This window comes from Artibeus jamaicensis, unplaced genomic scaffold, assembly GCF_021234435.1.
Source record: "Artibeus jamaicensis isolate MK-2021 breed Jamaican fruit bat unplaced genomic scaffold, CSHL_Jam_final contig_391, whole genome shotgun sequence".
Lineage (NCBI taxonomy): Eukaryota > Metazoa > Chordata > Mammalia > Chiroptera > Phyllostomidae > Artibeus > Artibeus jamaicensis.
This window is the reverse complement of record NW_026521814.1, coordinates 17,839,015-17,865,019: the sequence shown is the minus strand read 5'-3', so window position 1 is coordinate 17,865,019 and position 26,005 is coordinate 17,839,015. Positions and strand designations below refer to the sequence as shown.

Here is a 26,005-nt window from a genome sequence, read left to right as displayed (position 1 = left end):
CCCAATTCATGCCTCTACCTGGACCTCTCTTCTGAGCTCCAGGGGCAGAAGAGCTCCAGGGGCAGCAGAGCTCTTCTGCCCTGCTACAACGCTCTCCCAACTGCAGTGATTCCAGCTGGGCTATCCAGTAGTCCACTGCCTGGTCCTCCTGTTTGCTCTTCCTTCACAACATCATTTTCTCAATGGATGCTGAAGTGGACTTCACAATTCTAAATCAAATCATGCATGCCACTCTCTTGCTTTAAATGCTATGAATAGTTTCCCATTGCTCTTCCAGTACAAACCACACTTTACACGTTCCACATGGGCTCTGTGATCTGGTCTCTAAACTACTTTGCCAGCTATCCATTGGCCATGTCTTCCATAACCACTTCCCTTGAGCCACATTAACCTTTCTTTTTTTTTCTTTTTAAGATTTTATTTACTTATTTATTTTTAGAGAGAGGGGAAGAGAAGGAGAAAGAGGAGGAGAGAACTACCAATGTGTGGTTACTTCTCATTCACTCCGTACTGGGGACCTGGACCAAAACCCAGACATGTGCCCTGACTGGGAATCGAACTGGTGACCCTCTGGTTCGCAGCCCACACTCGACCCACTGAGCTACACCAGCCAGGACCATACCAACCTTTCTTAGTGTCCTTAAGTGCACTGAGGTTTGTCCACCCTCGGGGTCTTTGCTTGTACATTTCCATCTGCCTGACTACACAACCTGTGCCTTTTCATGATTCTTCTCTTTCCCCAGTCTCAGCTCAGAGGTCTTGTCCTCACAGAAGATATTCCTGCTCGTCTATAACATCCATCACTATATTATTCTCTGGTAGACATTCCTATTCATTCTCTTCAGAGCTCTTTAATTTATAAGCATGTATGTATTTACCTTTTCCTTTTGTTTTCCTCTCTAGAATACTAGAGAAGAACCTGTGTTGTGTTGTTACTGCTGTTCACCACTATCTCCCCATCACCTGATATGTCACCTGGCAAACAGCAGGCAGTCAATAAGTACTTTTTTTTAATGGCTCTTACATGATTTGGACACATGGTAGCATAAACTGAGATAAATCTAGATATTTCTGTAAATTTATGTTGATGTATTATTACATGCAAAACAATGTGTTAGGTCCTCTGGCAAATTCAAAGACATTTAAAACATGAGTCCTACATTCAAACGACTTATCATTTACAAGTGGAGAGATGGTGTGCTTTAGAGGAACAGAGGTGAGAGTCAAGTGAATGTCATATATGCTGGGGCGAGAAGAGACAGCTGGTCGCTAACCAGTGGTATAGGCATAAAGGGCAGTCTTGGGACCTGAATTTGGGTACAGTATAAGGCAGAAGAAGATGAAAGAACTGATATAATACACTGGGAAAACGTGACATAAACTGTCAGGGGCAGGTAGTATGAAAAAGTAAAATATACTGCATTTTTCAGCTGGACAGCGGTAGTAACATGAAAAAATCCAGACCAAGGGTGACCAGAAAGAAGAGCTGGAACGGCAGCGGGAGGGCAGAGTGAGTTTGGGTGATTCTGCCTGGGTTCTAGAGATGCGTCTGCAGAGTACGTGCAACATTCATAAATGTCTGGCACTATTGTTTATTTTTTGGTTTTGATTTTTTACTTTTCCTTTATTAGATAATCTTAAATTACGGATTTACTATAACATGTAAAATATTTAGTGATATGTAAAGCAAATATTTACAATTTTTCCACTCTTTCCCTGTCTTCCTCTAATCCAATCTTTGAGGCACTCCCTTTTCCCCCAAAGTGTTTGTCTCAATGTCCTCTTTCTTTTCTTTTCTTTTTTCTTTTTTTAGAGAGAGAGAGAAATGAGAAAATATTGAGAGAGGAAAAAAATCTTTCAATTGCCTTGCATACATGCCCTGTGACTGGGGATTGAACCTGCAACCTAGGCATGTGCTCTAACTAGGAATCGAACCTGCGACCTTTTGGTGTACTGGACAAGGGCCCACTAACTGACCCTCACCAGCCAGGGCTCAGTGTCCTCTCTTGAGGGATTCAAACTAAGATCCCTCAAGATAAGATCCAATTATGAGAGATTATTTTTTTTCACAGTAACAAAGCTCCCCCAAAAGAAACTCCGATTCTTTCATTCTGATATACAGTATATTATTAGCCCAAACTTCCTGCTGCTAGTTTGAATATGAATACCAATGACAAGTTTGCGTTACAAGAAACATGAAACAACGCCTTCCGAATTACAAGAGCTCTTAAACCACTTCAGAATCCCCTACTTCTAAAAGCCCAGGAGGCTGGGGCGTTTATCTAAAGTCTTACCCTCTATTGGTGGCGGGTGAACCTTGCCACACTTACAGGTGACACACGTTTGCAGACAAGCACACTCCCAGGCATCAGAGTCCTCAGGCAGAGAAGAGAGGCAAAGGCACTTGAGCTGGGAAGCTGCCAACATGCCGAAACTGCCTCCCCACCAGCAAGGGGAGGTCAGATAATAGAAGGGGCCAGGCACTGACAGCAGCTGCCACAACTGCCAATCAATCCCTCGTTTGGTGTGTTAGTGGTGCTGAAACTTGCATTTTGTAATTGAATGTATTGGGGTGACATTTGTTAATAAAGTTATACAGGTGGCTAGCATACGATTCTATACTACATCATCTGTATATTGCATCGTGCATTCCCTGTGCACCCACTGCCACAAGTGGAGTCTCCTTTCGTCAACATTTACTCCCCCTTTACTCTCTTCTACCTCCCCACTCCCTTCCCTACAGCAATCACCGTACTGTTGTCTGTGTCTCGGAGGCTGTTATTTTCCTCAATCCCTTCACCTTTTTCCCCCAGCCCTTAACCCCTTCCCCACTGACAGCTGTCAGTCTATTCTCTGTCTCTATGTTTCTATTTTGCATGTTAATTTATTTTGTTCGTTAGATTCCACATATAAATGAAATTATATGGTATTTGTCTGTGTTCATTGCAGCATTATTTACAATAGCTAAGATTTGGAAGCAGCCCAAGTGTCCATCAGTAGATGAGTGGATAAAAATGCTGTGAGGGCCCTGGCTGGTATAGCTCAGTGGATTGAGCACAGGCTGTGAACCAAGGGGTTGCCAGTTTGATTCCCAGTCAGGGCACATGCCTGGATTGCAGCCAGGTCCCCAGTGGGGGCCATGTGAGAGGCGACCACACATTCATGTTTCTCTTCCTCTCTTTCTCCCTCCCTTCCTTCTCTCTAAAAAAATAATAAATAAATATAATCTTTTAAAAAATGCTGTGAGACATGTATACAATGGAATACTACTCAGCCCTAAAAAAGAAGAAAATATTACCTTTTGCAACAGCGTGGATGGACCTGGAGAACGCTATGGTACATGCAATAAGCCAGTCATAGAAAGTGAAATTTGGTTTTCAATCTCTTAGTTTTCTGCTCTGCAGTGTGGCTCAGTTGCTTGGGTGTCATCCCGCAAAATGGATAGAGCAAGGCATGTGCCTGGGTTGTGGGTTGGGTCCCCCGCCGGGGCGTGTATGAGAGACAATCAATAGCTGTTTCTCTTTCACTTAGATGTTTCTCTCTTGACTTCTCCCTCCCTTTCTCTCTCTCTAAAATAAATAAAATATATATTTTAAATCATTATAATCTCTTAGTTTTCTCTAGTTGAATGGGGAAAATGAGTGAGTGTAGATAAAGTACTTAATACAGTGCTCAGCTCATAATGAGGACTGAATATATTGTAGCCCTTTCTCCTTCATCCCTCTTTTCTTATCATCATCATCACTAACCATATTATTTGCATAGAAACAAACTACTTACAGAAATAAACTGTATGGAAATCTGAGTGCAGGGCCAATGACCCACATATGGAAGGTTGTCTAAGTTACTAAGAGGCATTTTCTATATTTATTCGTTTATATGTATTTATTCACTCATTCAACAAACATTGATCAAACACCTATTATGTGTAACTCAGAGATGCTGTGCGTAACATGTAAGTACATTGGGGATCCTTATCCTTTCTACTTGTGTATTCCAATACAGCAACCGGCAATAAACAATGCTCCATAAATGTTTCCTGCTCTTAGTCTTGTCGCTTTTTGTACACGGACATTTACAGGCAGATGATCTTCCTACAGAACAACTAGGAATATGTTATCTCCCCTCTCAGAGACTCTTAATGCCTCCACCCCCAACTCAACCCAGTTAGAATGTCTTGCCTGAGGTTTAATATGCTCCACATTTGGCCCCAAACTAACCTTCTTTCTTCCCACCCCAAAACATAACCTATTTTTCGTTTCCTCTGGAAATGTTTCCTTCACTTTGGGGAATTAATGGATCAATAAAAAACTATTTAAGCCAGTAGGTATGAAATGCCATACAAAAGAGTGCATAGCAGAGAAATTCAACAGAAAGGTTTCTTCTGGCTGAGGTGCTCACCACAATTTTTCTGAAGTAGAAGTGCAATTTTGAGAAATTTCACTCTTTGCCAGTCTTTCCACAACTCCTGAAACTGTTAATACCTCATAACTTAAACCAAGTCCATTCCATGCTTCAGTTCAGAAGAAGAAACAGTTGATCTTCTAGTTACAGCACTTGAAGGACCTGGTGTAAAACCATTCTCCCCTCAGAGTGAATAGTTATTATGTGACGTTTATCTCCTAAGTAATCTGATCTGCAAGATTGGATTTGTGCATTGGAATGATTTAACAACCAGTTCATGCAAAATCTCAAAGGTTTACTAGACTCACAGATAGTCTACAGCATCTCTCTCTTTTATTATCAGAGTTCTGAGCCCATGTAAAAATGCTACACAACAGTGTCTTACCTGAAACCTCTCATGCAGTTGCCTTCATCTTGAAAAACAATTCCTACTCATTCTCAAAAGGGACATGGCAAATAACAGTGTGCATTTAGATAACTGAGGGTGAAGTTATATCACACAACAAACATTCATGTCCCAAGCACTTTGCAGAAACAAAAAGAGTTAAAATACGTTCTTATTCTCGAATAGCTGGCAATTGAATAGCAGACAATGCAAACTTGAAACCAGAAAACAATTTCAAAGCAACTTACAAAAAATGTTGTAAATAGAGAACAAACTATATAATGTAATAATGATGTTTTCAGAGTAGCAACATTTTGTGGGGAGACTAAAGGAAATGAATTTAGTTTAATCTTAGGTTTATCTCTTCTCTTTTTTTCTGTTCCGTTCTCTTCCCTTCCCTTCTCTTTTCTTTTCCCAAAGCAGATCAAACTGGAAGAACACAGAAGCTAGTTTTTGCAGACCAGATAAAAGAGATAAGAAAACACCAGAGACTAACAAGTCACCAGTAAATAGGAGGAATGTAAACATAAAAAGAGGCTACACCACTTTGTAAGGACAATAGTGGGAAATATGAGAAATAATTTAATGCACCAAAGTCTCCTACATTGTTAAAATCATGGAGGAACTTTGGGAAAATAATTCTAATTTGGATTAGTGAAATATAATAAATAATACTACAAATATAAAAATAATTTCAGCTCTATATCACTCACACCTAAGCATTGGAAGACTAGGGGAGAGCTTAGATAGTCTATTTGTGGTATATACTAAATATCAGCTTTGTTTATAGCAGAAATGCTGTACATTGACCTAGAAAAACTTCCTCTGATTACAGAAATTGGAAAAACTTTAAAACTTTAATAGGAAAATTTTTTAAACTTTAGTTTTAAAACCATACATTGTTCATAAAAAACTCATTAGAATCGTAGTGAATCCACTCAAAAGTGAATCAATTTCAGACTTGTTTTTTATTAATGTCTAAAGGAAGGTAATATTAATTCAATAGGATAATAATATAAATATTTTGTGTGTGTGAATTATAGAGATAGATTGTACTCTTTCCATGCTTCACATAAAAATCAGCCGCTTCTTTAAAACCAGTTTTAGAAACCATACAGTTATTTGGGAGACAGGAAGTCTGAGAATGGAACTGCCCTCATGCTTTTACAGCTTCTTGTTAATAGCACGAAAGAGCCAATTAGATCATCACTAAGGTGATTTCCATCACAGGATGCTACCTGTGCCACACGGAGCGGGAGAGCGCTCTCACAGAGCCTGCGCTAGCAGTCGGGGAGCACCCAGACAGACAGGCAGGTCATTTCAGCTGACGGCTCTATTCAAGAGGCAAGATGAGGTAACTGCAAGGAGAAATATATAATTCTTGAATAAATGTCCACAACTATATGACTGTATGTCAATACACATAACTATCAGGTATCATATTTTGGCTTAGTTAAGGATATGCAGAATAGAAAAATTTTATTCTGCATATCCTTATATGGATAACACACTTTTCTAGCTCTTATACTAGGATACAGTAAGAATCACATATTGTGGTATTCATCCCCAGCTCAAGGTCACAGTTTCCAAAACCCTGTAAATTCTTAAATGGTCAAAATGAAAGGAGCATCTTTTGTTAAAATATTTGGTTTTTGTTTCTGGTTCCTGAATAGCCTTGGAGGGACAGAGGTGACTTGTGGAAAAGCCTCTAAGAATGGGGGAGGTGGCTGCCAGGGAACCAAGCACATAAACAGAAGGTTCAAAGTGGCAACCTCATCTGCAGTCTTCAAGGGGAGATGAGAGGGGCCAGAGACTGAGTTCAGCCACCAATGACCAATGTTCCAATCAAATGCACCTATACAATGGAACCTCCATAAAAAGTCCACATGGCAGGTTGTAGCAAGTTTCCAGGTTCATAAACACTTCGAGGTACTGGGAAGGTGGCGTGCCTGCCCATGGAGGGCACAGAAGCTCTGAGGAGCTCCCTGCTCTCATTCCTTGCCCCCTGCAGCTCTGCCATCTAGTTATTCCTGAGTTTTATCCTTTATGATACTCTGGGAAACATATGCAGTGTTTCCCTGAGTTCTGTGAGCCATTCTAGCACATTATTGGACCTCAGGAGGGGGTCATGGGACACCCCAATTTTTAATTGGTTGGTCACAGTACAGGAGTCCCGGACTTGTGACTGGCATTGTTTTCTGGGACTGGTCCCTTAACCTATGGGATCTGTTAACTCTGGGTATTTAGTATTAGAATCGAATTAAGTCATAGGACACCAAGTTGGTGCTTGCAGGAAATCGGAGAATGACTTAGTGTGAAAAACCCACACATTTGGTGTCAGAGGTGATTCACGAAGAGAAAAGAAACTTTTTTGTGTGTTTACTAGTGTTTTACAGTTACCTCCTTAAATACTTATTTCCCTTCATATTCTTATATTTGTGGTCTTCAGGTAAATGACCAAAAATAAATAGCGCTTGTATGGATCCTTACAATTTACCAAGTACATTTTCTACGACGCACTAAGATAGATGTGAAGTAATTATGAGCGAAGCTTGAGATCCCAGGGGCACTGTATGGTGCAAAAAGAAATGATATAAAACCAACCATGGGAGCCAAGATGACATTTTTAAACTAAAGCCAAACAAACCTGGGGACAAGATTTCCATCATAGGCTTTCTCATCAGTGAGTGAGCAAGTAATGTCATTACTTCAAAACTCAGAGACAAAATGTCAAAAGACCCCTAGACAGGTCATAGATCTGAGGGACCGGAGAACTGCAAGGACAGTGCATCCCCAGTGATACAGACCTGAGTAAAAGGATTTCATAGCAGCACTGTGGAACACTAGAACCTTTATTAACGAAGACTCAGCTTTGAGTAATTGCCTTGGAAAAACTGAGAAGCTTCTGTATTTAGGATTAGCTGTCTTAATAAAAGAAAGTGGCACTCCAGGTCCTGTTAATGTAATACAAGTACAAACTAGGGCATGAATGTCAAGAGTGTAGAGAACCAGGTCAAGTGAACAGATAGGAACAGCATTGACCATACGAGCAACATTTTTTGACCACAAATGAATAAAGATTATTAGTGATTCTTTACAGAGGAGAGATTGAAATTAATGCCAGAAGTCTACAACCTAGCTGGTTTTTAAAAAGTTAATAGTTATAAATTACAGGTAGTTCATGTTCCCCTGTGAGTTTAGTCAATTCTAATTGATGCTTTTATTACTAGGATAAAATACATATAATAAGATACCAATTTTAATGATATATACAGTTCTGGTCTGGAAGCATCCCAATTAAGAATTGCAGTCAATACTCTGCTACCTGGAATACGTACGGTTAGCTAAGAGGTAGTCCTGTCTTATTAAGGATTATTCCTGGCTAGTTAAGTAAACCGTATAGGCTTACCACACTGTAGGTTTGTATACACTAACTGTATTGGTCTTTAAAAGAAAATATTGCGTTAGGTTAGCGGGTTCCTTTCATTCTAGAAATGAGACAATGTCTCCCAAAGGGTTAAGCGGCTTGCTCAAGGTGAAGGACTACATTCCCGACCCTCTAACATTCCCTTACCAGGAGATGGAACTGGCCTGCCTTAAAGGGCAACCATCAGTGCATGCCATAGCTTGGGCCTCTGGGAAGAGAACTGGACAAAAAGAGAAAGACCAACCTCCAGTGTGAGTTAGAGACACCAAGATTAATCCATTCCACCAAGGTTCAGGGAACAGGGGGAAGCCCGCACAACCGGCGTGGGTCTGCAGGATCCCAGACAATTGCTGTAAGCAGAACCGAAGCGTCTCTACAGCTTGTCTAGACTGGCTTTGGAATCTTAAAGACACAAAGGCTGCCTGGGGAGGGTGTTACAGTGTCAGTGACTGAGATGAGATTCAAGGAGGGGTGTCATATTAAAATTTACTATTTTTTTAATTATTTCTGTCCGATATACCCCAGGGCCTATGCTGTCTGTGTACAGAGAATAGAAGCTCAGTATCTGAAGACATCAGAAAAAGAGTCTGCTCTGAGAATCCGTCCGTCATTCTTCCAAGAAAGCTCGTCTGTAAATGTTGACAGTACCCACTTGTTTTAATTTCTAGCTTAGTCAATTGTATATTCACAATATTTTCCTTATAAATGAAGGAAGCCTTCGGAACACAAACCCTGAATCACTCTTTCTAGCAAGGCAGTTCTGAGAAAGCACTCTGCCCAGCCTACTACTGCTTTTCACACTGGAAACGAGGCTGAAGGAATGAAATGAAACAGAATGGCTTTCTAGATCCACCTAAGTCAGATCTTTATCAGGAGACTTCATTAATAATCATTCCTGGACCACCTGACCTACCTGCATTCATGTAGAAATGTAAACATAAATCTATTTCGACCCTCATTTAGAATAATTTTCAGGTTATCTACACTTGAGGCATAATTACCCTTCTATACTTCAGCCAATAATTAGAGGTGGGTTATACCAACGTTTACTTGAACTCCAATAAGTTAATAGAATAAAGATCACACTCCAATAATTCTTTGGGGGCAGCGGACGGGCTGGAGTGGAACCTCGGGCCCCACCGTGGATAAAGGCAAGGGCGGGTGGAAACTGCCCACATCTAATCTCACTGCCCTGTTACTCCTGACTGTCACCTCCAGAAGCATCGCATTTTATTCAGACCCTGAAAAAGTTACTACATGGCTTTGGGCTGGTAGGTGACTTTGGAAGTGTTCATAAATCTTTATGAAATTCAATTCAGTTTCCAACTATAACAGTTTAGGGAATGGGCAAAAATACTTTCATAGCTCCATTGAAAAAATTTTCATTGCGTCCAATGAAATTTTAGTGGCTTGACTGAAATGAATCCTTGTTTGGGGACCAGTGTCCGTGTTGACTGTAATTACTGTCAATGGACATTTTAGTGACTTTGGCTGTTCATAAAATTAGAATCTGTAGAGCAGAACGGGGGACAGGCAGGATTAACCCTCTTCCACAACCCTCCCGCACTATCAGTAGCACCGGACTATTTTTTTTTAAAGCCGTGAGAACTGTCTTTAAAAAACAACAAAAGCCCTGATTTTATAACTTCCCTCAATAATCTTTCACAGATAGGGCTTCCAAATGGCTTTTTGATTCCCATTTAGGTAAATTCCTTGTTTTTCACTAGAGAGAACTCAGCTAAAAAGAAAGGTAAACACAGGCTGAGGATGTTGTTTGAAGTGAGATGATGGTCTGACTCGTAAACAACATCAAAAGGCGCCTTGTATGGGAATGAAGGTGAAGAAACATTTGTGAGGCTAAGCATTCTCGTTCTTTCATGCTCCTCTGTCTGTGAAACTCAGATGTCTGTTAACAGATAAAATCTGCCCCTCTGCTCAAGGAGTCCTCCCCACCCCCTTGTCTGAGCCCATGTCCTCAGGAGATATGGCTCCTCTCAGATCTCATCACCAGAATGACTCTGATGTCATTCCTTTAGGCCCTGCTGTGAATGCTGTCTGCTCTACCAGAGGCATTTCATTTTCAACCTGGCTTTGTTATGGTGAATTTAGGCATCAGCAAGTAAATGACAGACAAGTGCACAGTTTCAAATTCACTCCACACCCGTGCAGCCATTCTTTCTCTCAGGGAGCACACTGCCTGACCCCTAGCCTATGCCAGGCCTGGTGCTCAGTGCTGCACAGGCAAACCTGAAAGAGACAGGATGAAACTATTCTATATGGAACAACATAATACATAATAATATATACAAAACAAAGTTCTACACTTCTTTAAAAATGCAATATTCCATGTGGAATAAAGAAAGGGGCAGCCAATTCTGAGAGTCAGGAAAAGTTTTATCTGAGGGGAGGACATCTAAGCTGAATCTTTCAGCACAGTGAGGTGCCTACCAGCAGATTGGTGGAAGAGTGGAACGGCAAGAGACCAGAAACCGCATGGTGCATTTAGGGAACTTCAGGGATTTGGCATCGATCAAGGAGCTGCAGGAAGAGACGCAGAAGACATAGGCAGGGTTTAGATCACAGAAATCGCATATGCTATCCTAAGGAGTATGAACTTTTATTACATTAGAAAAAATATTTTAAGCTGTAGAGTAACATGCCTCAAGAGTTCAGATAAAAAATGAGAAGGAGATAATCCAGCTAAATGATTGGTGTATTAGTATCATAGAGAGATGCCAAGAGCTCAGATAAATGAGTCTGAAAGGGCTAACGGAAGGAAGGGGGTGAGGGCATGGGAGGACTTGAGCATGAAATTCACTTCTTGGGTGATTGCGTATTGCCATTCATTGCGATAAGGTGTCAAGGAGGGAAGCAGATTGCAATGGGAAGGTATTGAAGGCAGGGTTGACAGCTGAGTTTGAATTTTCTGAGAGACACCCAAGAGATTGTGTTCCAAAGACAATTATATAGACAATTTTAGAACTCAAAAGAAAAACCTGAGCTAAAGATATTATTTTGGTAGCACATTAACATACAGGTGGGCATGTTGAAAAAGAACAAAATAGAGCCACTGAGAGAATCTTCGAGGATACCAGGGTTTGGGTCAGGCAAAAGAAAAGCAACTCACCATGAGCTTTACGCAGAAATCACCAGGGATGTAAGAGGACCAGGGTGACGTCATGACTCAGATGACTGAGAGCAGAGAATGTTAAGAAAGTGGCTTATATGTGAAATGGAACTGACAGGCCAAGTAAATATGGGGATTGGCACCTGGGGGCTCTTCAGAGACATGGTTTATATGACTGTTTTTGTACACTTTATGGTATCCAGGGAAAGTTGGGTAATAAAGACAGGTCTTGAGAGTACCCTGGGGCTGCAGATCTATCCCATGTAAGAGGAAGGCCTGAGTGAGGGTGCCATTAAATCATCACGTGCTCACACTCAGGACCAGCATTAAGGCTAAAACTCAGTGCTGAGAAAGGCTGCTTCCTCTGAATGTTGCTTTTTCCATATAGCTGGTTTCCTCACTTCCCTACCTACCTCTTCTGTCTGCCTGTGCCTCATCTTCTTTCTCCCGTGTTACTACCAGATACCAAGCGTTCCACACTCTACCAGCCTTGGTCCTAATGTTTAGTTCCCTCTTTCACCCTCTGAGGATGGCAACTAAGGATAATCCCCGTCCCAAATTCCAGTTACCTCAGTCTCCTCACACTTACGAGTTGGTTTGTTGAATGAGGTTATGGGCCTAGGAATCTTAAGTGCTTGCAAACCTCACATGGGGAACACAGCTTTAATATGGAGGGTTGGAAAAGGGGTGTGGGGAGCAAGAACATCTACAGGGGAAGCCAAGTCTTGGGATCCTCAGGGGAAGAATGAAGACAGCCAGGGACATGGTTCTCCCTCAACTTAACACACCAAACCCTACTGTTAAACGCCAAATCTTCCCAGTATGATTGCCCCGTGGCATGGTGCCGGCCCAAGTGATCAGCATGTGATGGTATTGTTGCACTGTATACTGAAGTGTAGAGAAAAATCAGGCTCTGGGAAGATCACAGGTTCTTGAGATTTTAAGTGAGTTCATGCCAACCAGGTAGTCTGGCGATGTATTGGAGAGTAGGCTGAGTTTTGAATGAAAAGGGGGATCTTAAACTTGGTTTGAAAATTTCGTTCAGAATCTAGGATGTAATATTGCAAGGAAGCCAAATACTTCCAATAAAGTAGAGGTCTTGTTCTGGGGAAGTCAGTGGCGAAAGACTTGGCTGTTTGCCTTTTTGCCAATTGGTGAACCTGGAGCAGGAAGCATAGCATGCTTGCACATTTTCTTGTGCTTCCAAGTGTGCAATCTCTCTCTCAGACACATACAAACTCACACCAGCCACAATGCTTTGTAAACTTGTGCCCTGGTAAAATGGGCATAAGTAGATAAAAAAGTGAAATTCTTTATTATTCAGCATTTGCAAGTCAGATAGATCTGCACAAAATATGTATATGTATATTATACTCTAAAAAGTATTTTTGCTCTACTGCAGAGAATACACTTTTTAAATTGTATTTTGTTTATTTATTTTTAGAGAGGAAAAGAGAGGAAGAAAGAGAAGGAGAGAAACATAAATGTGTGGTTGCCTCTCACACATGCCCCTTACTTGGGACCTGGCCTGCAACCCAGGCATGTGCCATAGATGGGGAATTGAACCTACGACCCTTTGGTTTGCAGGCTGGCACTCAATCCACTGAGCTACACCAGCCAGGGCAGAGAATACATTTTAAGTGCGTGCACAGTGAAGGGGGTAAACTGTAATCCCAGTGCCAGGTTCTTTCTAAAGCCTGCTGATCACCCCAGGTGGTAGCAGAACAATCCTCAGTGATAGTAAAACTCCTGGAGAATACATTCTAGGGCAGTGCTTCTCAAACTTTAATACACATATGAATCACTTGGAAATCTTGTTAAAATGCAAATTATGCTTTAGTAGGTTTGGGGTGGGCCTCAGATTTTGCATTTCTAACAGGCTCTCAGGTAATGCTGAAGCTGCTAGGCTATGGATCACAATTTGAGTAGTAAAGTTTTAATAGAATATTCTTGATTAAATTTCATTACACAGTTATACCAGTAAAGTATCAAGCCTACTGTTAGAATTGCCAGCAGAGAAAATCTGAAGTGATTAGCTTAGTGTAAATCACTCCTTTTGGCCAACATCTCGTGGTTGAGAAATTAAATTAGACTATGTAATGAAAATATATTTTGACATTTAGTTATAAGCCATATTAATCCTTTTTATGATGAGATAAAATTTTGCAGCATGCTATCTTTTACTAATAGTCAATGAATTATAGTTTGAAATCCTATCTCTATAACTGTAAATTGTTATAACTCAAATTTCTAGTGTAGTTCAAATTTGTTATTTAATTAAATGCTTTTCAAATAGTAATAGAATAAACTATTTCTAAAAAATACTGTTAGCTATTTCCTTTCTTCCTTCCTTCACTTGAGGAGGGTAGCAGCTTCCATAATAGCTTAAGTTCAAAATAAATCTAATAAGGGGGGAAAATTCAGGCAGTACATTTCTATCTGTATCTTTATTGAAACTTTTATTTAAATGTACCTGCTAATTCTTGTGAAGGAATAAGATTACTGAAAATGCAAATCTTAACAATAAAATATGTCCATTGGTAGATTTTTTCCAAGTAGTTGATCTGTTTTCCTGTAGGAAGACTTCCGCACTTAAATCTTTAGATGTTAGCAGCCTTCCTGGTGAACACCAATGAATGGTGCACCAAGATTTTTAAGGATATTGTTTGATTCTACAAAATTCACTCCTTTGTCCGAAATGACCATAATGGTGTTCTGAAGACTAATTTTGTGACCCGGATTATTATTCTCCAATGGGAAATTTAGGGTTAAATAAGTTTAGAAAAATCTGGCTTATTTAGCTTTCTCTTGGACATCCTTAAAGCACATTAAATAGTTTTAAAATCCTGGGAATAAACCAATTACCCTCTATCACAATGTTTCTCAAATATATTTGTTGACAGAGTACACTTTGGGAAATGCTTCATTTTCTTTTTCCATATCGATCAAGTTTTTGGTTTGGGTGGTCACCCAGAATGCCTAGACAGAATGCCTTTCCTGCCATAACCAATCAGAAGGAAGCCTTCATAGGAGTGTCCCCAGGAGACTCTCTCTGAAGTCTGTTTGGCTAACCAGGATCTTCTGAGCTGCACTGGACCAGTGAATGTCTAACAAGGGGGGACCAGGATGATCATGACACAATTAAACCAATCATAATTCACTACCATGGGTTGGTGCACCAGATCAGAGACCTGTTAGCAAAAAAATGAAAGTGAGGCTAGTTCTTGGAAGGCAACCGACAAAGCCTATAGGAGATGTTTTTAAATGTGTTTATCAACTTCGCCATTTTCAAACTGGTTCAAGTCACCATCTTTTCCATTTCTGGGAAAGCCTTTTTACCAATGCTTCCATTCTTGTCCCCTTACTACCAGTTCTCTACTTGGCTACCAGAGTGATGATTTAAAACATAAACCAAGTTGTGTGACTTCCCTGCTCAAACGCTTCCATAGGGTTTCCGTTTCATTTAGAAACATCATTTCGCATGACCTCCGGCCCCTCTGTCATGGCCAAAAGGTCTTCTGAGTTTCTGCAACCTCACCTCACGCCTTGTTCCTTCTAGTTCTGGCCTTTTTGCTCTCCTGCTCCCTGCTTCTCTGAGGTGTGAACCTCCTTGGGGAGAACCTGCCTGGTCAGGCTCTGTTAGACACCTGCTTTATTTTTCTGATACATATTTTTTGTTACATACTTTTATACTCATATATTTTCCACTGCCTCCACTAGGATATAAAAACTTGAGTTGATTGCATCTGTATCTGTATGCTCAGCACTTAGAACTGTACATCACACTATAGGCTTACAAATATTTGTGAAAAGATTTAATGAAATCCACAAAGTTAAAAGAGGAAACCATCATAGCCAGTTAAAGGGGAACGTGATGGGTTGTTTGGAAAGAACATTGCAGAGTAGTATAAATGATTTGGAGACCTTCATAATGAAAACTGAATAGCGAGCACTTGTTGATCAATCCTTGCTTGATCTCATTTAAATTAGGGTAGAGGATAAGTCACTGAGTGTTAGCAAGGCTAAAAAATGCATTTGCAAAGCTTAATTTTGAAGTTCTATATCTTTGATTCCCTTTGAAACCCGACCTGAGTCATGTGCTGACATCTTTCACATTTATAACACATTCACGTTGATGTTAGAACCAGAAACTGTTTGTCCTTAGCAGTGTTAAGAGAGGGCTACCTATCAAAAATTTAGGACTGGCGCACTGATTCTTAGAGAATCCCACAAAGTGAAATGGACAAAGAAAGATCTCTAAATCAGACAGAATCTAAAGTGCATTTCACATATTGCGTTTTTAAATTTCAGTTTTCCACTTGGCTAAAAACTGATCATTCCCTTACATGCAAATTCTGTTTGAAGGAATCTTCCTTAAAAAAAAACATCTTTTAAGACATTAAAATTCAAGGCTAGATTATTCACAAACTTACAACAATTTTATCTGGGATGTGCACTGTTTTATATACAAAGAACCCAAATAAATTTGAAAGAACATTTTGAGCATTGATGATATTGTCAGACTTTCATACTTAGCCTAATTTCTGTTTAAATCAATATTTCTAAAGCATCTGGCTTATCTGTCATACCCTGTCTCTCACAGTATATATTAAATTCAAGAATCAAGATTTATATTAGAATTTAGGTAGAAAATCTGGAACTAACTAAAGACTTTTACTTTTAACTTATAGTCTTAGCCCAGAAGTTTTGTATTAGCAACATAAAGCATTACAAGTTAATGAAAAACCTGTATTACAATTAATATGAGGCTATTTTCAAAAGGCTTTGTAATTGTTTCAATGACTTGATAATAAATGTTCAACTGAAATTTGCACCATTAAGAATGCTTTATACACAGTCACAGAGTCCTGGGCACACCATAGTCTGCCTTTGGACAGGAGACACAGAAGGTGTTGTACAGCCCGGGCTGAGTAAGAATTAGCTGTGTCAGGGAATGCTGGCTCTCCACCCAAGTTCATTCTCCCCTGATTCCCTAGGAACACAGTTAGTCTGTGGATCTTGCCACAAAGCCAGGGACTACACTGTGTAGTGCTCCTCATTCAATTCTTGCTGCTAAATATGGCTATACGTGACTTCATTTTCATGAGGGGAAAATAAAGGGAAATGCTGAGTACCGCTTCCACTCCCATGACTTAAAACATTGAGCATATGCTCCTGCATGCATTTTCTCTCACAACCAAGAGGGAACAAATTTTACTTAAATCTTCCTTAGAAAACATTCCTATGGGGATCAAGGAAACAACCGAGATGATAATGGAGAAAAAGATAAAAGGAGCCTGGACTCCTGACTCTGTGGCGCATAGCAGCCTGCTTACGTGTCCCAGACTGATACGTGAGGAAGAAATAGATTTTTAAAGCCTCTCTATTGTTAAGACTCACTGCGCCAGCATTATGGTAGCTTTGCTTTTTATGCCAAGTAATACAGGGGTTGAAGCCACCCTTCATGCCCCCCCACTCCCCTTTAATGCTCTACCATCTTCATGGCGCCTTCTCACTCACCAGCACACTCAGCAGCTGCCTGCTGGTATTCTGTTCTGGGTTCTTTCCTGCATGCTCTTCGCTTGTTCAACCTCCAGGTCCCGAGTCCTGCTGCATTTATTTTGGGTGATCTGACCTTTTCAGGACTCAGATAAACTCAATTTTTTAGAAACTTACTGGCCAACTACTTGTCCTAAAGGTACTTATTTTTCCTGAGGGTTGTGACTTAATCCAAATTAATGAATTTTTTACTGACAGAAGTTCAGGCAGAAGCCCAAAGACCATTCCAGTGTCTGTCTGTTCATTTAATATTCTATATGGCTAGACTTAAGGGAAAGGGTCTTGAGCAACCCTCTACCCCCTCCCCCCCACTTCCCTCCCACAGAGAGAATGAGAGCAAAAAGGGAGGCTAGTCTCCTCAGCTCATCTCTTTACCACTATTTGGGGGAACTAGAAGTATGAGATTAGCCCAGTTTTTAATCTGAGAAACACAGGCTTAATTTAATATCAAGTAGCTTTGAATTAAGTAAATATCAATTACTACCTACTATCTACCTACTATGTAAGTGAAATTGTGTTACCCATCTTTGTGCTTTCTCAGATTTGGCCCAGAATGCAATTTATCCTTTTGCATTGTCTTTTGAGGAGAGGAATAGGAGGAAAGGAAGGAGAGCAGCTTGTTAAGCAAATGAATAGTAACCCACTTAGCCAGCTTGGCTTAGCGTGGGAGGGTTGTTTGGAAACACTTGAGAAGTGTGCAAACACTGTAATTGCCGCACAAACAAAGGCCACCCTGCTCAGCAGAGCTTGACCTTTGATATGGAAACTACAAGTCACTTCTTTTAATAAAGCAGGCTTTCTAGACAGCCTCCCTTGGGTCCTGCTGGTTGATGGAGTAAACACATTTCTGTGTTTTCAGACAACACTTTCCTCCTAATACATTCGGATCTCAGGTAGCTGTTAGTGTTTTGCCCTGTGCCTCCCCTGCAATGCATCAAGGAGGTGTAGCACAAAGGCCTCCCGACCTGGTGGATCAGTGAAGTTGCTGAGGGTTAGACGGCTGGGTACAGGGTACATGGATGGATTTCCAAAATTGTACATGAGTTTTTCTATCCTCCCCCCCAAAAATCCTTTAGGCTTGCCTTTGAACTTTGAAAGATAAATTTTGGGTTAGTATTTTCTTATTATCAGCAAGATATGAACAGCAGCAGTGCTATATCCATGAGCTGTAAGCTTAGCTGTATGTCATAATTTTGTGGAAACTATTTTACCGATACACATAATGTCAATTTACCCTCTTGAAAAGGCTGTCTTTAACAATGTGACACTGGACTGAGCTCCCAGTATTCAAAAGCTCAAGAGATTTCAATGACCAACCCGAGGAGGAATTTGGCGAGCAGAAAATTTCTATAGAAAGAATGGCCTCGGTAAGGTCAGGAAAGGTGTGTTACACTGAAAAAAAATAAAACAAAAAAATCAAATCAACAGATTACTACTTAAAAGTGGGAGGCCAGGGTACAGGAAGGTGAAAAGGGATGGTGGAGGGAGTATCACCACTAGACTGAAGACTAAGGCAAGGACTCAGTTCCTGGGTCTCAGAGACAGGGCCATGGCTGATGGAGAGCCACCCCGTAGGAGATTTCCTCACTAAGGAACCAAGCTGCTGATAGCTCAAGGTCTGCCATGGAATAAAATCCCCAACATCTTCCCCCCAACTCATTAATCTCCTACCAGTGCCTCCCAATGGCAAACTGACAGGGACATAGTTGATGTGGCTTCTGCAGGTGGCCACTCAACACACACAGCAGAATGGAGAGACTTATGGAAAAGGCTGGAGGACCAAGACTGTCCAATACACTCAAATATCCTAATATTTAAGTAGCCTGAGAGCTGTTTATAAAAGAAAAATCACTGAGTAAAAGTGTGTGGAAAGCAGTGTCAACATTACTTGAGAGGGCATTTGTGAAGACTTTGTGCTCTGTCAATCAACCCAACATCTTTAAGGAATAAGGCAGGGTGACTCCATTCTGATATGTGTCTTAATGTCTCAGAAAAACAGCCTCCTAATGCCTCTTTTCTCCAATACCTACTTGTTCAGGTTATTAACATTGCCTACAGATTTATCACAGAAGAGGCGAATTGGTTAGTGGTCAGAATCACGGAGCTGAACATTGTAGATCCTAAACATTTCTTCAGCGGTTCCAAGGTGATAGATTTTGTCATTTGTTTGACTGAATCCTTCCTACATCATCAGTGGGTGTAGTTAGGGACAGTGCATACTCTTACAAAGATAATGCCTTGAAAGGTCTTGGAAAGAGTAATCCCAGGCTCTAGATCCACTGCAGGAGGAATACTTCTTTATCCTCTGGAGGACCATTGTCTCTGGAATTTTCTTTCATCCAACAGGGTCCTGGTTTAGTCACATTCATCTTTGGGCAAGACAAAATTGCAACACACACAAGGCATCTTTGTTTTGCTTGGACTATTAGCAGAGCGATATAAACACCATTACCAGTTGCCATTTACTAAACCCTGACTCTGCAAGGGTTCTGCAGATATTTCCTGCTAGGAGAGTAGAGTCTTTGTTTTCCAACCAGTTTTATCAACATAATTTGCATGCAAAAAATTTTACTTTTTGAAGTGTACAATTCAATGATTTTCATAAATTTACAGTGCTGTGAGAATGCCCCACAATCTGATTTTAGAATATTCCCATCATCCCATAGAATCCTTGATTAAGTTTGTGAAACACGCACAAATAAATGACTCCTATTCATCAACATGATACTAGAATGTAAGCTATTCTAATGTGAAGTTATTATTTAATTTGTGGATCTTTGTAGTAAGAGTAATACCCACAATTCATGGTTATCCCTGAGTTGACAGATTGTCTGGGTGATGTGGGTACTGGGGAAGATGCTGCTAATCCACAGCAATGATTGACATTTTAACTGATTTTTTCACATTGCCTCAGAATTTGCAACAAAGCTAAAGAATTTCCTTCCTTAAGTAGAAAAAAGGCAGATGTTTATAAATTCTTATCTTTATAAATAATTTTATTAGACCCTCTTTCATCATTCTGAAAAATTAAATTGTTTGCCTTTATGATTATTGAAGAGCAATGTGGCTTGGAATCTATTAAGATCAACACTCAGGTCAGAAAGGACAAGACCAGTTGCTGAAATGAACCAGCTGTTTTCAACAGTCGTCATTATATCAGCACCAAAGTTGGAAATGCCACTGTTCTAAAATAAGACAGATCATCAATCCACGCAACTTTCTCCATCAGCCAATGACACAGCAGAGGCCCGAATTTCATTAGAAACCTACTTTACAGTTCTTGCTTTTGCAACTAAAGTTTTCTTTTCTCTGTGTTCTGGTTTCCTAGGGCTGCCCTAACAAAGCACCAATACCTGGGTGCCTTCAAACATCAGAACTGTATTCTCTCGCAATTCTGGAGGCCAGAAATCTGAATTTAAGGTGGCAGCAGAGGCATGCACCCTCTTCGGTGGAGGATAACATCCTTCCTCGCCTCTTTCTGGTTTCCGATGGTGACTGCAGATCTGTGGTGCGTCTCAGCTTATGGCTGCATCACTCTACTCTCTGCCTCTGTCATCAAGTGGCATTCTTCCCATGTATAGGTCTGTGTTTAAATTTTTTTTTAGTTTTTCACTTACAGTGACACACAATATTATATTAGCCTTAGGTGTACAGCATATTAATTATACGTTTATACAACTTACAAAGTGATCACCTTGATAAACCTAGTGCCAGTCTTACACCAAACTTAGTTATTACATTGTTGTTGCCTATGTAGCCCATGCTGTACCTTCCAGCCCCATGACTGTTTGAATAACTGCCAATGTGCACATCTTATCCATTCCCCTTTTGTATCCAGTCCCCCAACACCTATCCTATGTAGCAACAACCAAAATGTTCTCTCTGTATCGAGAGTTTGTTATTTGGGTTTTTAGATTCTACATATAAGTGAAATCACATGGTATTTTTCTTTCTGTGTCTGACCCATTTCATGTAGCATAATACTTTCTAGGACCATCTATATTGTTGCAGATAGCAGTATCTCACTCATTTTTAAGGCTGAATAATATTCCATTGTATATTACATACCACCTTTTCTTTATTCATTCATCCATTGCTGGACAGTTAGGTTGCTTCCAGATCTTGGCCATTGTAAGCTTTGGTGCAATGAACATAGGGATGCATAAGGTTTTGAATTAGTGTTGTGCTCTTTTAAAAAATAAATTCCCAGAAATAAAATTGCTGGGTCCTTTTTTGTCTCTCGTTATACCCTTTGTCTTAAAGTCTTTTGTGTCTGATGTAAGTATTGCTACCCCAGTTTCTTTGTTTCATTTCCATTTGCATGAAATCTTTTTCCATCCCTTTATTTTCAGTTTGTGTGGTCTTTCAGTCTGAAGTGGGTCTCTTGTAAGCAGTGTATGTATGGATCTTATCAATTCAGACACCCTGTGTCATTTCATCCATTTATATTTAAAATAATTATGAGGAGGTATGTACTTATTGCCATTTTGTTTTTCATATTTTTATCTTTTTCTTCTTCTTCTTCTTAAAGAAGATCCTTTAACATTTCATGTAATACTGGTTTGGTGAGGATAAACTCCTTTAGCTTTTTCTTGTCTGGGATGCTCTTTATGTGCCCTTCAATTCTAAATGATAGCTTTGTGGTATAGAGTAATTTTGGTTGTAGGTCCTTGCTTTTCATCACTTTGAATATTTCTTGCCACTCCCTTCTGGCCTGTAAAGTTTCTTCTGAGAAATCAGCTGACAGGCTTCTGGGATCTCCTTTGTAGGTATCTGTCTCCTTCTCTCTTGCTGCTTTTAACATTCTCTCTTTATTTTTAACTGCTGGCTTTCTTTTTTCACAATCAAATGGGGGCAATACATTAAAATGTGCATATTTGGATTTCCCATTCTCTTATACAATTATTAAATGAATTCTAAAATAAACTAATCCTGCAATAATTTGATTTACATGGGATAAAATTAAGTTTTTGAAAATACAATTTTTTTACTTCAAGAAGTCACATGTTCTTTGCACAACACTCAAATTTGAAAGGCAAGGGTTGTATTGAAAATACTATGACATTATGTAACTCTGATCAAACTCCATTTTATATACTGAATCTGTGAGAAATATACATTTTTTAAAGAATTTAATTTATTTGGGTGATATTGGCTAATAAAATTACATAGGTTTTAGGTGTACATTTCTATAACATATAATCTGTATGTTGTATTATGTGTTCACCATCCCAATTCAAGCCCCCTTCCATCACCATTTCTCCCCCTTTATCTTTTTCTTCCTCCCCCCACCTCCCTTGCCCTCTAGTTGCCTGTGTCTAGGAAGGTTTTTTCCTGCTTAATCCCTTCACCTTTTCTGTCCAACCTCCCTCCTCTGACAGCTGTCAGTCTGTTCTCTGTATCTACGAGTACATTTCTATTTTGTACATTAGTTTATTTTGTTCATTAGATTCCACATATAAGTGAAATCATATGGTACTTGTCTTTCTCTGACTGGCTTATTTCACTTAGCATAACACTCTCCGGGTCCATCCACGAGGTCCCAAAAGATGAGATTTCCTTCTCAATTATAATGTGTCTTGGTGTGTGCCATTTTGGGTTCATCTTGGTTGGGATTCTCTGAGCTTCCTGGGCTTGTGTATCTATTTCCATTGCCAGGTTAGGAAAGTTTTCCATTATTGTTCCCTTTTTTTTATCCTCACCAGGGGACATTTTTTAAATTGCTTTTAGAAAGAGAGAAATGGGAAGAGAGAGAGAGAGGTCTATTATTATTTTTTTAAATAGGTTTTCAATTCCTTGTTCTCTCTCTTCTCCTTCTGGTAACCCTATGATGCAAATGTTGGTACATTTGATATTGTCCCAGAGGCATCTTACACTAGCCTCATTTTTCTGGTTCTTTTTCTTTTTGCTGTTCTGATTGAGAGTTCTCTGCTACCTTATATTCCAAATTGCTGATTCATTACTCTGATTCATCTAGTCTGTTATTGATTCCCTCTAACATATTTGTCATTTCTGAATGGTTCTTTTCTTTTTGCTTTCTATCTCCATTTTTGTTTCATGTCTTTTTGTTAACAGTTCTCACTGAATTCATCTACTATTCCCCTAACTTCATTTAGCATCCTTATTACTAGTGTTTTGAACTGTGCATCTGGTAGATTGTTTGTTTCTCTTTTGTTTGGGTTTTTGGGGGGGGGGGAGTTTAGTTCTTCTCTTTCATTTGGAATATGTTTATTTGTGTCCTCATTTTGGCTGCCTCCCTGAGTTTGTTTTTCTGTATTAGGTAGAGCTGCTATGTCTCCCAATCTTGATAGGGGGTCTTACATAACAGGCGTCCTGTGGGGCCCAGTGGGGCAATGTCCTGGAACACCAGAGCCATATGTTCCAGGAGTGTCCCTTGCATGGGTAGTTTATGTCCTCCTGTTGTAGTTGATTCTTGATTGCCACTGGCACATCAATGGGAGAGACTAACACTCAGGGGGTCCGAACTGGCTGTAATTACAACAGAGAAGCTATTGTGCAGAGGCTAAGCCTGTGGAGCAGGATTCACTTAGCAGGACTCTGGTGCCCACAGAGTCTGCCCTTTGGGTATATTTTTTGTAGAGGTGGTTGGACGGTGTCTTAAGTGGTATGAAGCTGGGTACTGATTGTGTTGGTTCTGGAACCTCCCGGGAGGGGCTCCGGTGAAGACCATGGTCAGCTACTCCCTGTTCCCTGCTCAGGGCCACCTGGTATGAGACACAAAGTAATATGCCCATGGTTGCTATTTGTGCTGGGCTTAGAGGTGCCTAGTAAGGTACACTGTGAACTGAGGGAAGCTGCCACTAGTCCTAGGCTTGGCATTGCTTAGCAAGAGGTATGGGGCATGATGAAGTCAGACACTACTTGTTTGGGGTTTGCGAACCTGTCATAGATTTTAGAAAAGTCTGAAGCATGAGCCAAGATAGGCCATTTTCATGGAAAAGCCACTTGAAGCATCCTCATTTGGCTTGCAAGTAGGATGTGGCAGGGTCTCAGGGATGGCCAGTGCTGGAAGAATGGTGTTAACCAGGCTGATAGAGACCCAGACTTGGAGCCTGCCAGAGCTTGAAGGCTAGTTGGGGACAGAGCTCAACAAAAAAGCAATGTCCTCTGCCAGCACTTCTCTCTGGGAGACAGCTGTCCCTCCAGCCCTTACCCAGAGTCAGAGAATTCAGTTCCTCCTTGGTTGTCCCTGAAGCTTTCTAGCAACTGCCTCAGTGCTGGAGTTCAAAGCAAGAGAGTTTGTCAGCAAGTAAGTCCATGTGTGGGCCCTTTAAGAAGAATGCCTGGGTCTCTAGAAACTCTCCATCTCATTCAGCTGTGACCCTCCCAGCCACAATCCCCACTGGTTTTTACAGCCCAAAGTTATGGGGATTTCTCTTCTTGGCACTGGAACCCTGGGCTGTAGAGAATGGTGAGGGCTGGGAGCCCTCACTCCTCAGGGTGGACCTTCACAGCTGAGATATCACTCTCAATATTTAACTGCCACATGTGGGTGTGGGACCAGCCCATTCTGAGACTCCGCTCCCCCACAAGTCTCTATGTGACTTCTTCTGTATATCCTTAGTTATAGGACCTCTGTTCATCTGTTCAGGTGCTCCTCAGCGATGGTTGTTCTGTAGTTTAGCTGTAATTTTGCTGTGGCTTAGGAGTAGGTGAGCACAGCAACCACCTACTCTGCCATCTTGCTGAGAAGTTCCCATATGTCTCTTTCTTCAGATGGCATTTTCCTCTATAAGGACACCAGTTATACTATGGGTAGATTAGAACTGGTCCTGTTGAGATAGGACCACACTTTAATTTAATTACTTCTTCAAAAACATTTCCCCAAAGAAGGTCACAGTAACAGGTGCTAGCAGATACAACCTTGCCATAGCTTTCCAGGAGACACAATTCAACCCACAGCAATGTGTCTCTATAGGAATCTTTCATCCCATGAATATGCCTCTATTAAACAGCTTTAAAACTTTCCAAAGAGCAAACGAGTCCCTCTGAGTCATAAGTCAAGGCTGAAATGAAGTTTTAAGAGGTCAAGTCTCCTCTTAGATCATGTAGGTCCTCCTGCACATAAAGAAACTAAAAACAACAAAAACAAAAATGAAGCTGAAAGAGAAATTTGTAGGTTTTTTTCTATTCTTCCAATATGTGAATGGTTTTATAGAACATACTTCATGTTTATTGGAATAAACATCCCTCATTTGTTCTCTCAAAACACACATGCAAGTATTCTGAAATGAAAGCAGATGACATTTCTTTCTCTTGTAATTATGCTTCATAGATGTAGAGAACAGTTTCTTTTTTTGTTGAAGTGCAATATGGGTTTCAAAGTGTAGTTTCTATGGAAACAAACACCATATGTGGGGTTAGATAAGTTTTCTATGTCCCATGCACTGAGCTTTGTCTGTGTTCCTGCTGGTCATAATTTTTGTCTTTAACCTTCTCTGGGCTTTATTTCAACCATATTTGTCTTATAGTCAAATATTCACTTTACAGTTTTGGTGTTTAATACATAGCCACATTTCGGTAGTAACAGGATGTTAAATGGGGCTCTTCCTGTTTGGGGTTTAGCTAAGGCCCAGACTGGAGGTGACAAGTGTACTCCCACTTCACACATGAGGTGGCAAACAACTTCAGCTGAACTCGTATAAGAGGGGGCTTCTGATACCCTAGACTGACCACCCAATTCCAGCTTATAAAAAGGCTTGGAAAATGCATGAGAGGACAAGGGGTTTCCAGGAAAATTCTTCCCCTTTTTTTGGTAACCCTCAACTGAGGATATGTATTTATTGATTTGAGAGAAAGAGAGACAAACATTAATGGCAGGAGGTGGAGAGAGAGAGAGAGAGAGAGAAACATCAAAGTGAGACAGAAACATTGATCAGTTGCTTCCTGCACATGCTCCAACCAGGAATCAAACCCAAACCTAGGCATGTGCCCTGAACGGGAATTTAACCTGTGACATTTTGGTACATAGGACAATGCTCCAACCAGCTGGTCAGGGCAGGAGGATTCTTTAGAGAGACACTTCAGAGTCCTTAGTCTGAGAGATGTATCTTCATTACCTCATGTCAGAGAGGTACCTCAT

The 26,005-nt window shown here is 40.4% G+C and overlaps 1 protein-coding gene across 1 annotated transcript in view; it reads right to left on the bottom strand.

Moving 5' to 3' along the window:
• ITGA4 (integrin subunit alpha 4) overlaps window positions 1–26,005 on the bottom strand; it is a 131,322-nt gene that overhangs the window by 83,714 nt on the left and 21,603 nt on the right. The gene's annotated exons all lie outside the window — the stretch shown is intronic.